This window comes from Eubalaena glacialis, chromosome 18, assembly GCF_028564815.1.
Source record: "Eubalaena glacialis isolate mEubGla1 chromosome 18, mEubGla1.1.hap2.+ XY, whole genome shotgun sequence".
NCBI lineage: Eukaryota > Metazoa > Chordata > Mammalia > Artiodactyla > Balaenidae > Eubalaena > Eubalaena glacialis.
Window position 1 is genome coordinate 12,100,463 of NC_083733.1, and position 13,493 is coordinate 12,113,955.

Below are 13,493 nucleotides of genomic sequence, written 5' to 3' on the forward strand. Positions count from 1 at the left end.
ATGATTCTGGCTAATGGTTTATCAATTTTGTTTATCTTCTCAAAGAACCAGCTTTTAGTTTTATTGATCTTTGCTATTGTTTCCTTCATTTCTTTTTCATTTATTTCTGATCTGATCTTTACGGTTTCTTTCCTTCTGCTAACTTTGGGGGTTTTTTGGTCTTCTTTCTCTAATTGCTTTAGGTGTGAGGTTAGGTTGTTTATTTGAGGTGTTTCTTGTTTCTTGAGGTAGGGTTGTATTGCCATAAACTTCCCTCTTAGAACTGCTTTTGTGCATCCCATAGGTTTTGTGTCACCATGTTTTCATTGTCATTTATTTCTAGGTATTTTTTAATTTCCTCTTTGATTTCTTCAGTGATCTCTTGGTTATTTTGTAGTGTATTGTTTAGCCTCCATGTGTTTGTATTTTTTACAGATTTTTTCCTGTAATTGATATCTAGTCTCATAGAGTTGTGGTCAGAAAAGATACTTGATGCAATTTCAATTTTCTTAAATTTACCAAGGCTTGATTTGTGACCCAAGATATGGTCTATCCTGGAGAATGTTCCATGAGCACTTGAGAAGAAAGTGCATTCTGTTGTTTTTGGATGGAATGTCCTACAAGTATCAATTAAATCCATCTAGTTCAATGTATCGTTTAAAGCTTCTGTTTCCTTATGTATTTTCATTTTGGATGATCTGTCCATTGGTGAAAGTGGGGTGTTAAACTCCCCTACTATGATTGTGTTCCTGTCGATTTCCCCTTTTATGGCTGTTAGCATTTGCCTTACGTGTTGAGGTGCTCCTATGTTGGGTGCATAAATATTTACAATTGTTATATCTTCTTCTTGGATTGATCCCTTGATCATTACGTAGTGTCCTTTTTTGTCTCTTGTAATTTTCTTTACCTTAAAGTCTATTTTGTATGATATGAGAATTGCTACTCCATCTTTCTTTTGATTTACATTTGCGTGGAATATCTTTTTCCATCCCCTCACTTTCAGTCTGTATGTGTCCCTAGGTCTGAAGTAGGTCTCTTGTAGACAGCATATACACGGGTGTTTTTGTATCCATTCAGCCAGTCTATGTCTTTTGGTTGGAGCATTTAATCCATTTACATTTAAGGTAGTTACCAATATGTATGTTCCTATTACCGTTTTCTTAATTCTTTTGGGTTTTTTATTGTAGGTCTTTTCCTTCTCTTGTGTTTCCTGCCTAGAGAAGTTCCTTTAGCATTTGTTGTAAAACTGGTTTGGTGGTGCTGAATTCTCTTAGCTTTTGCTTGTCTCTAAAGGTTTTAAATTCTCTGTCAAATCTGAATGAGATCCTTGCTGGGTAGAGTCATCTTGATTGTAGGTTTTTTCCCTTTCATCATTTTAAATATGTCCTGCCACTCCCTTCTGGCTTGCAGAGTTTCTGCTGAAAGATCAGCCGTTAACCTTATGGGGATTCCCTTGTATGTTATTTGTTGCTTTTCCCTTGTTGCTTTTAATACTTTTTCTTTGAATTTTTGATAGTTTGGTTAATATGTGTCTTGGCGTGTTTCTCCTTGGATTTATCCTATATGCGACTCTCTGCGCTTCCTGGACTTGACTGACTATTTCCTTTCCCATACTGGGGAAATTTTCAACTATAATCTCTTCAAATATTTTCTCAGTCCCTTTCTTTTTCTCTTCTTCTGAGACCCCTATAATTCGAATGTTGGTGCATTTAATGTTGTCCCAGAGGTCTCTGAGACTGTCCTCAATTCTTTTCATTCTTTTTTTCTTTATTCTGCTCTGTGGGAGTTATTTCCACTATTTTATCTTCCAGATCACTTATCCATTTTTCTGCCTCAGTTATTCTGCTATTGATTCCTTCTAGAGAATTTTTAATTTCATTTATTGTGTTGTTCATCATTGTTTGTTTGCTCTTTAATTGTTTGGCATAGGGTGTTCAGCACTGTAGCTTGCTGGTCTTTGAGTAGAGCTGGGTCTTAGCATTGAGATGGAGATCTCTGGGAGGGCTCTTGCCATTCGGTATTACATGGGGCCGGGAAGTCTCTGGTGGACCAATGTCCTGAACTCAGGTCTTCCACCTCAGAGACTCAGGCCTGACACCCGGCTGGAGCACCAAGACCCTGTCAGCCACATGGCTCAGAAAAAAAGGGAGAAAAAAAAAAAAGAAAGAAAGAAAAACATAAAATAAAATAAGTTATTAAAATTAAAAAATATTATTAAAAATTAAAAAATTAAAAAGTAATAAAAAAAGAAAGAAGAGAGCAACCAAACCAAAAAACAAATCCTCCAATGATAGCAAGCACTAAAACCTATACTAAAAAAAACCAAAACAAACAAACAAAAATACGGACAGACAGAACCCTAGGACAAATGGTAAAAGCAAAGCTATACAGACAAAATCACACAAAGAAGCATACACCTACACACTCACAAAAAGAGAAAAAGGATAAATATATATATATATAAAAAGAGAGCAACCAAATTAATAAACAAATCTACCAATGATAATAAGTTCTAAATACTAAACCAAGATAAACATAAAACCAGAGACAAATTAGACGCAGAAAGCAAACCCCAAGTCTACAGTTGCTCCCAAAGTCCATCACCTCAATTTTGGGATGATTCGTTGTCTATTCAGGTATTCCACAGATGCAGGGTACATCAAGTTGATTGTGGAGATTTAATCTGTTGCTCCTGAGGCTGCTGGGAGAAATTTCCCTTTCTCTTCTTTGTTAGCACCGCTTCTGGGGTTCACCTATGGATTTGGCCTGGCCTCTGCATGTAGGTCACCTGAGGGTGTCTTTTGGGAAATCTGAGGTCTTCTGCCAGTGTTCAGTAGGTGTTCTGCAGGAGTTGTTCCACATGTAGATGTATTTGTGGGGAGAAAGGTGATCTCCACGTCTTACTCCTCCGCCATCTTCCAGGAGCCACAGGATCTCCTCGGGGAGAGTGGCAGCGGCTTGTGTTTGGCGGCGGCAGGCGGCCGGGCAGGCTGCAGCAGCACCTGACCCTCTGTCACTGGCACCGCAGGGCTCAGTATGGTCATTTTAATAATATTAATTCTTCCAATACATGAACACAGAATATCTTTACATCTGTTTGTGTCATCTTCAATTTTTTTCATCAGTGTCTTACAGTTTTCTGAGTACAGGTATTTTACCAACTTAGGTAGGTTTATTCTTAGGTATTTTATTCTTTTTGATGCAATTGTATATGGGATTATTTCCTTAATTTCTCTTTCTGATAACAGTTCATTGTTCGTATATAGAAATGCAACAGATTTCTGTATATTGATTTTTGTATCCTGAACTTTACCAAATTCAGTAGTGAGCTCTAGTATTTTTTTGGTGGTGTCTTTAGGATTTTCTAAATGCATATTCTCTTCATTTTGTAGAAGTGATTACACTACCTTTACAACATTTGGCAGGTACACTAGTCGCAGCTTTTTTCAAGAAAATTGAAAACATATTTATAAAAATATAATAATTTTAGTAAATCGTACTGCATAATGAGTTTAGCAAATCATATATATACATATGTATTTATATTTAAATTTGTGAGCATATATATGCTTAAATTATCAGATAAAATAAATTGATGAGATGATTTTAAATAGTTGATTTTCTTTCTAATTTCCATCTGATGGCAATCAATGAATTTCCATTTTATAAAAATATACTCAAGTAATCAAACATCTGGCACTTTAGAATATTTCTCTAGGCAATAATGTTCAGGAACACAGTCTGTGAAACTATTTCATTTGTCAATTTAGAGATAAGCTGATTTGTGTTCTATATTATTTAGTGATAGAAGCTTTACATAATAATATATTTTATTTGTATTCTGTACCTCTTTTAGAAAGTGTGTACTTTTCAAATTATTAGCTCCAAGATTAGGTTAAAGATATATTATATGTTTAAATTAAAATACATTCCTAGGTTTATGTCATGCTAATATCAAATGCTGAAAAACAAGGAGGTATGAGTGGAAATCAACAGTCAGGGAAGACAGAAAAGGCACCCATAGTATTTCCATGATACAGTTTTTCACCCTTGGTAAGGATAGAGATTATGAATTGATAGATACTAACATCTGTGGCCAGCAGTGGTAGGCAACCTAGGAGTAAGTAGGTTTAAATAAGATGGACAATTTTATTGAAGCACGGTTGGGATTTTGCCAGGTAAACATGATGAAAGGACAACCAATCAAAAAGTGAACAGTATTTCTAAGAAGAACTGAAGTTGAACCGAAGAAGAAGTTGGAGCTGGGTATGACAGGCAGTAAAGCAAGAAGGGCCTGATTATTCCCATATGTGCATAATCACTCTTGTGACAGCTTATCTAATTTATTCATGAAAATATGAAATTATAAACACTTTGTATCCTAAATCCCAAAGCAGTTCCTCAGAATTTCCAGGTCTGTTACTAGATAGATTTCTGTTCTTATCAAGTCATTAAATCAGAATAATCCTCAGGATTATGTGTACATGAAAGCATTCTATAAACTATCATTGCTATTACTTTGAAGGAAAAATATATAAATGTATGACAATTTTATAAAGATACTAAACAACCTAATTTCCTTTCCTTGGGAAGGATCAAGATGAGACCAGAACAGCTTAAAGGATTACAAACCTTTCCATAAAATTTAAGATCAAGCTACATGAACTTTAGTGATGTAAAGTAGGAGTAAAGCCTATGACATTAAATATATTCATTATAAATTGCTTCTGAGACTATCAAACATTTCAGTTTAGTATTTGTTTTTATTTAAGCACCTGAAAATATATGTATTGGTTTAAATATTTTTTGGCTTGCTACATCATCTCTAAATAATAAATATCATTTTGTATCATCTCCATCCTGCTGCACAGAGAAACAGAGCTTTGTGATAAGTGCATTATAGCAATTCAGATAATTTTATCTGTCATAATTCAAGGTTTAAGTTACAAATTCAAGGATTTTCAATAGAACAAACCTTGTTTCTTCGTATGTACATAAGAATAAATACACAAACAGCAATACAAAATTCAAACACATAACTTAGAATAAGATGACAGCAGATGAACTAAAATCATACACTCTGTCACTCATTTTACCTAGGCTGTTTTAATTCCCTGTTTTGGAGGAATAGAAAAAGAAAAACACAAAGTAAGATCCATTGGACATAGGTCTTGCAGAATAGAAGTATTGAAATTCACAACCTTAAAAGTTATTTCTGTGTTTTGTGGTTTCTAGCTTGAGAAGCAATATACCTGAAACTAACATAATATTGTACATCAACCATATTTCAACTAAAAAAAAGTTTGAGTTACAATATTTCTGTAAACAAAGTCAGTATTATAATCTTAATATAACACTAAGATATTATAATATCTGTTCATCAAACTGTAGAGAGTAGTGGAAGTAAATTACACTGTAGTTAGAAAGTGTTGAAGCTACCAGACATTTTCTTTCTCTTATTTGACACAAGCCAAAGCACTTTATCAAAGCTTGCTTTGGGTGTGCATATAAAGCTCTGTGTGGGCAAGCCAATGGAAAGGAGGTTTGTACAATACCTATTTAAACCAAAGGACCTGGTTCCAGCATTGGAGGCCTAGAGAGTTGTAGTAAGTGGGGAAAATGTAGGGGGAAAAATGGAAAAAGAAAATTTTTTTCAAATATACCAAAACCGCAATTTTTTATTGAAGTATAGTTGATGTATAATATATATAAATTACAGATGTACAATATAGTGATTCACAATTTTTAAAGGTGATACTCCATTTATACTCCATTTATACTCCATTTATAGTTATTATAAAATATTGGCTATATTCCCCATGTTGAACAATATATCCTTGTAACTTATTTTATACATAATAGTTTGTACTTCTTAATCCCCTACCCTAATATTGCCCCTCCCCCCTTCCCTCTCCCCACTGGTAACCACTATTTTGTTCTATCTGTGAATCTGCTTCTTTTTTGTTATATTCACTAGTTTGTTACATTTTTTCAAATTCCACGTATAAGTGACATCATACAGTATTTGTCTTTGTCTGACTTATTTCACTTAGCATAATGCCATCCAAGTTCACACATGTTGCTGCAAATGGCAAATTTTCATTGTTTTTATGGCTGAGTAGTATTCCATTGTGTATGTATACCACACCTTCTTTATCTGTTCAACTGCTGATGGACACTTAGGTTGCTTCCGTATCTTGGCAGTTGTAAATAATGCTGCTATGAACATTGGAATGCATGTACGTTTGTGAATTAATGTTTTTGTATTTTTTGGATATATACACAGGAATGGAATTGCTGGGTCGTATGGTGGTCTGTTTTTAGTTTTTTTGAGAAACCTCCATACTGTTTTCCACAGTGGCTGCATCAATTTACATTCCCACCAACAGTGTACAAGGGTTCCCTTTTCTCCACATCCTCACCAACATTTGTTATTTGTGTTCTTTTCGACGATAGCCATTCTGACGGGATTGAGGTGCTATCTCACTGTGGTTTTGATTTGCATTTCTCTGATGATTAGCGATGTTCAGCATCTTTTCAAGTGCCTGTTGGCCATCTGTATTTCCTCTTTGGAAAAATGTCTATTCAGTTCTTCTGCAAAATGGCAACTTTTAAATGATAATATCCAATGTTGGGCATTTTTATCGGCAGTTGTTTTTACCCAGTTTAATTCAGAGGTTCTGTGCTTTGACTCTAGACACTTTCTATGTCAATTTTCAAGTCATGCCCCACCAGGAGTTATTATTACCATTTCTAATCACTTCCCAGGAGCCTTAATGTTGAGACATTGGTTTTTATACACAAGAGGTAGTACATTTATATGCATTTGTTGTTAAAGATGCAATGACTAAGTTGAAGATCCTTTACTGCATTTTCATGGATAATACAATAGCATAAAGAAATTCATTCCTAATATAATAAAATACATTTCAACCAGCTGAATAAAACCAGTTCAATGGCAATAGTCTAAAAACTTGTTACTGAACTGCCAGACAATGCTGAGTTTCAGGAACAAAAGTTGACAATAGAGAGTGCCCTTCTTGTGTCTAGCTGGTGCAACAGAAGTCATGGGGAGTCTCTCAATGCATGTAGTGTTGGTTCAGGAAGACAAACAAACAAACAAGCCGCCTCTGCTAGGTGAATTTCTCCTTACTAGACATTGACTGGAGGTGGTCATGATAAACAACCCTCCTCTACTGACAAAAAGCAGTACTGTTTGAAAAATGAAAGAGGTATAAACACTATGTTGAGTACCTTGGTACTATAAAGAAACTTGTCAGACTTAAATGGACGTACCAACAGTGATGAGGGTTAAGTGCTGGCCAAATGGGAAAGACTGTTGGTGAAACAAATACAATCAGAATATTGAAATAAGCAAGAAACCAGTTATCAGGCTTCCCTGGTAGCGCAGCGGTTAAGAATCCACCTACCATGGCGGGATACAGGGGTTCGATCCCTGGTCCGGGAAGATCCCACATGCCGCGGGGCAACTAAGCCCGTGCACCACAACTACCGAGCCTGCGCTCTAGAGCCCGCGTGCCTAGAGCCTGTGCTCCGCAACAAGAGAAGCCACCTCCATGAGGAGCCCGCACACCGCAACGAAGAGTAGCCCCCTGCTCGCCGCAACTAGAGAAAGCCTGTGTGCAGCAATGAAGACCCAATGCAGCCAAAAATAAATAAATTTATTAAAAAAAAACAGTTATCAAGAAAATATGATCCTCAGAAAAAATACAAATAGTATTCTCTTATAAATTGTTTATTTTTTCAGTGTCTGTGGTATTGTCAGTTATGCTTTATATTGTATATTTACAATTATCTAATTATTGAATATATATTTTAATTATTATATCTTTTCATATTTTCCATAATCAAACATGCCGGCAGTTTGCTTTTTCTAAAGGCCCATATTTTGGCATGTGTTTATTCTTTCAACTATATGTTTTTTCTATTTCTTTTTTTAATTCACTCACAATATTATATTAGTTTGGTGTATACAGCATAGTAACTCATTATTTTTCTGGAATACACTCTATACAAAGTTATTATAAAATACTGATTATATTCCCTGTATTATACATTACATCCTTGTAACATTTATTTTATACCTAGTTGTTTATACCTCTTACACCCCTCTGCCTATTTTGCCCCTCCCCCCACCACTCTCCCCTCTGGTAACCACTACTTTATTCTCTGTATCTGTGAGTCTATTTCTGTTTTGTTATATTTGTTCATTTATTTTATTTTTTAGATTCCACATATAAGTGAAAATATACAGTATTTATCTTTCTCTGTCTGACTTATTTCACCAAGCATAAAAACTCTCCAGGTCCATCCATGTTGTCACAAATGGCAAATGTTCATCCTGTTTTTTGGCTGAGTAATATTCCACTGCATATCTATTCCATTGTTTATTGTAAGTGTATGTATATACTTCTTCTTCTGTTTCTCTAATTTTATCTTTTATATCACTAATTATTGCTACCTTCATCCTTTCATATATTGTACCATGCTTTTTTCTAGTTTCTTAACTTAAATAGTTATTATATTTTCATGAGGCTTTCTTTTAACATTAATAATAACTTTTTCTGAATAAAGCAAAACTGATATTTTGGTATTTGCTTATCTAGATAATTTGTGATATTCTAAATTTCTTCTTTGAGGGTTTTTTTTAAGTAATTAAGAATTTTACAGTAATTGTAGTGTTGGTTTCTAGTTTTATTGGCCATAATTAGAAACGTGACCTGAAAAATCTCTAAATTTTTATTATTTTATGGTCTTATTCATGCCTGTTAATCAAAAAATAATGCTTGCTTTTGCACATAGCTAAAATGTTTCTTTAGAACATATTGCTTTGAGCTTTTAAGTACATGAGTGAAATGCAAGGTAGCCTGTTTTTTATTGCACTGATCACTAAAATTTTTCTAACAGGTTATATTAAAACCTACTGCTACTATCATTTTATTTGGTCCAAGTCATTCTTGTTTTTTAGAGCTTCATCACATGTTCAGTGCATTCAAGTAAATACCGTCTTGATTGTACCAATAGTTACTCGATCTTCTTTGTGCACTTTGCATTTTAACCTCCTACAAGAGCTTCTGACTTGTGTTATGGAAATTATTTCAGTATTATGAAATAATTATTATTATATCAGTATTTCTCATGTACTGTGATAATGTATATATTTGGTTTTATTCTTATACTTTAATCTCATTTGATCTATTTATCATTTCATTTTTATCTTTGTTGTTCTCATTTTTACTCTTTCTGGCAAGTTTTTTTTTTTTTTTTTTGGTATTATTCCTCATACCCTCCCATCCATATGCCTGGTTACTTTGGAAAGATAACCATAGTTTTCAACACTGGTTATATATCCATTCCTAATAGTTATGATGAAACCTACATTTCTCTATTGATAACGCTAGATTAAGTAGTCACGCAGCCAACCAAGGCAGTTTCCTTGCCCACTGCATTTCCCTGGCACCAAGTGAAAATATTAGAATGCTTTTACTCCCAGTCTGTCTCCACTTAGCCAACCACCCCCATCATATATTCATACTATATTACCCTCAACACTTTTCTATTATACTTGAATAATTTCTTATCTGAAATGGATGGGTAGCATGCATATTGAATCCTGCATTCTCCCAAAAAAAAATATTTTTCCTAAGAGGAAAATGATCCTTAGAGTTCTGACCTTAAAGTATATAATCAATTATATGTTCCTAAACCCCCCACTTGATATTTGAGACCTTTAATTTCAATGCTATTTGGGAGCCATTGAGCCTTTCTAAATTTTACATTTAAGTCATTCTTCCACTCAGGAAAAGGTTCTATTATTTCTTTCATTATTATCTATCCTCTGTTTATTCTTCTTCCCTCTTAGTCATCAGTTAATTATCTTTCACTTCTGACTTCCATTTCTTTTTATCTGTCTTGTAAGCTACTTATTCCGTTAGATTTTCAAAGACAACAATTAAGTTCTCACTCAGTGATGTATTTTTTAAATTCTTTAACTGTACTGTGAAATCCAGAATTTTTTCTTTCAGAAAGTAGTTTTTTGTTGTTGTTCCATTTCAACTACTTGAAAGTTTAATTCTTTATTTCTGTGTTAAGGCCCCATGCTATTTCTCCATTGGTTTTCCCTCAAGATTAATCACCTTTTTTAACTAGTGAGTGTGCTCATCCTGAGTCATATTAAATTAGTCATTTGCAATCTAATACAGCCATACCTTAGAAGCGCTTGAGAACATTTTAAGATATACTGGTACCTGAGCCACAGCCCCAGCTATTCTCATTTCATGGTCTGCATAGCATCCAGGCATAGGTATTTTTGGAAATTTTAATGTGTATCCAAAGACAGAGAGACTCCCTGGAGCTGTTAGGACACAAGATGGCCCCTCCAGGCAGGGGGAAATGTTGTGATTCAGCCCCTTGGGCCAGGTGCTCTGTACCTCTGTGCAGATTTAAACAATGAGGAAGCCCATCCCAAGGACCAGAGGCCACAGGGAGCAGACAGTGGCAGCTCTTTCTAAGAAGATCTGCCCCCATCTGTTGGCAGAGCAGAGGCCTGGGCCATCACTCCAGATAATCAAGTCCCCTGCACCTGCCCTCTTTCAGAAACATCTCAGGAAATCTCACCACCAGAAACACACCCTCGAGGCACCGCCTGCGTGCACTGGGTGGATCCCGCATGGGAGCTGTGAGGAAAAGAGAGTCAGGTACGCACGTGCAGGCCATCATCTTCCAGATCCCTCTCCTTGGGCTCGGCTGTGCACTCCACATGCTGTAGCACAACGCCTTGCCCAGGTGCTAAATCTTTGGTAGTAAATGAGGTTTAAGTCATCCCTGCCCTACAATCCTTAAATCCTGGGAAATCTTCCAACTCCAAAGTGATATAGTGACTGTTTTAAGAATGCTTATCTACAAATCAGTTATGCTTAGAAATCAACACTGATACTTTTTTGTTTATACTTACTCTCCCTACTTATCACAAACAGTATTTTTTCCATGTATAGGTTGGTGATCTGCACTCTCTGTGAGATTGCAGAAAACATGTCTTAGCCATTGGTGAATTCCCAATATCCTGCACGATGTCTGGCACATAAGTGGTCAATAAATGCTTGATGCAAAAATATGGTGTTTTCCATAAAGCACCTCCTCACAGGGACATCGAAGGGTTAAATCAGAGACTATATGTAAAACACTTAGTTTCCTGCACAGATTAAATAATAATAAATAAACCATAGCCCTTGTTTCACTTGAATCAAATTCCTGCTTCTTTCAAATAGACCTGTGTAATTCATACCATTTTCTCTTTGTCATTCCAACTTCTCTCTCACCGATAACAGTGGGAACTTAATAACAAATATATATTAATCATTTTATTATTTGACAGTAGTCCCCTGTACTCTCTTCCCAGCTCCTTCCCAATATACACTGTAAAAGTGCAATATTGTTATTTAAGAAGAGAAAAATGCTTTCCATTTCCATGCCAATTATTTGTACAATGGGCCCTAAATCCCCATTCATTAAGAAAAAATGACTGTGTCAGATTAAACTATAGGGTACACATGCCACACATGAACTGTTCTACAGTGATTGTGCAGAATGTCAAGAGCACCAAGGTTGAGTGTAGTTAGGTAATTCACAAAGCTCTTATTCTAAAAGCTAATGAACTATGTTGAAACTCTTACAGTCACATCCTCCTGTGCTAAGCAACATGGGATTTGAAAAAAATTAAAACAAAAATAAATTTCATACAGTATTTTTACTGGCTTTCTGTCTGTTAACATCTTGGTAGAAATCTTAAAGAGAACAAAATAGCCAACTCAATTTATTTATTTTCCAAATATCACTCTGGCACTCTGTGATAATTACATAAAGTACTAATGGCATTTAAATTTTATTTAGTCATTAGATCTCTTTAGAGTTTTAGCTCCCGAATCCAAAGTGCTTTATGAAGAATTGATAAGCCCCATTATCCAGAAAGTAAGGAGCAAAAGAACTCATTTAATTATACATAACTGTGTGCTGATGTTTTTGCCTATATTTATAGAGGGAAGAGGTCAGAATACCACTAAATTTAATGTCAGCAGAAGCAGCAGCATTATCATCATCATGAAATAATAATACCATTGTTGGGACTTCCCTGGTGGTCCAGTGGTTAAGACTCTGTGCTCCCAATGCAGGGGGCCCGGGTTCGTTCCCTGGTCAGGGAACTAGATCCCACATGCCGCAACTAAGAGTTGGCATGCCACAACTAAAAAGATCCTGCATGCCGCAACGAAGATCCCACGTGCCACAACTAAGACCGGGCGCAGCCAAATAAATAAATAAATATTTTTTTAAAATACCATTGTTTATTGAGCCCTTACAATATGCCAGACACCATTCTAGATGTTTAACCTCAGAATAATCCTATGAGGCAATGATCATTAATTGCATTTTACAGACAAGGAAACTGAAACTCAGAGAGTTTTAGTAACTTGCCTAACATTGCACAGCTACTGAGTACCAAAGCCACTGCTTAAACTGAGGTCTGACTCCTACACTTCTTATACTAGCACATGCTATTCTAACACAGGTCCATGTATATGACACTTACTTGATGTTCCTAAAGCTATGGCACCCTGGGAAAATCACAATGCACGATCCCTTTCTATGAAAAGTTTTTATGCAAGGCTGCCCAAGCATGTCTGGGCTCGTATGAAGAGATGCCTCCTACTGCAATAACAGGGAGGGAAGTCAGAAAGAGGCAGCTAATGGAAGGAAAGATATGAAAAGTAGGAAATTCTTTCAAAGACAAACATTTTTTCACAAGTTCACAAGAACTTCAACTGGCCAAACAGTTTTGCCCATCAAAGGCCACATTTCAAAGATTAATCAGTATATCAGTTGATGGTAAGTGCTTCTAAAAGAGTTCTGAACAATTTGTATTTTTAGGTCAATCAAAATGTCTCATTGCAGGACTGATTCAATCAGTAATCTCCTCAAGAAAATCTCTTTATATAGTTGGTACAAGGACCACCTGTTTGCAAGCTTCTTTCCAAGGGAGCACAAAGTTCAAGTCATCAGATTTGGAAATAATGCATTGGGGGAGGGGTGGAGATGACCTACCAGTTCTACTTTTGGGGATCATCTGGGAGCTCCTAGGAATGTTGATTGGAAAACCAAGGTCCTTATGACTCATATCGTTTATACAGTTGGTTTTACGGGGTGAAGGCTGGGCCTCTTGAACCAGACCAGTCAGTTGTTTTGACGTGGCCTTAACTCCCACCTGTATAAGACATATGTTGTCAGCATGTAGAATGCTCCCATGTGTCCTTCCCAGGCAATATCTACCACACCAAGAAGTAACAGCTACTCCAACTCTTCTGCCTTCTATAACTGTTGATTAGTTTTGCCTGTTCTTGAACTTCACATAAATGAAATCATACATTATTGACTAGATTTACAACTGGATTCTTGAGCTTTTCATTACATCTGTGAGATTCATCCATATTGTCCTGTGTAGC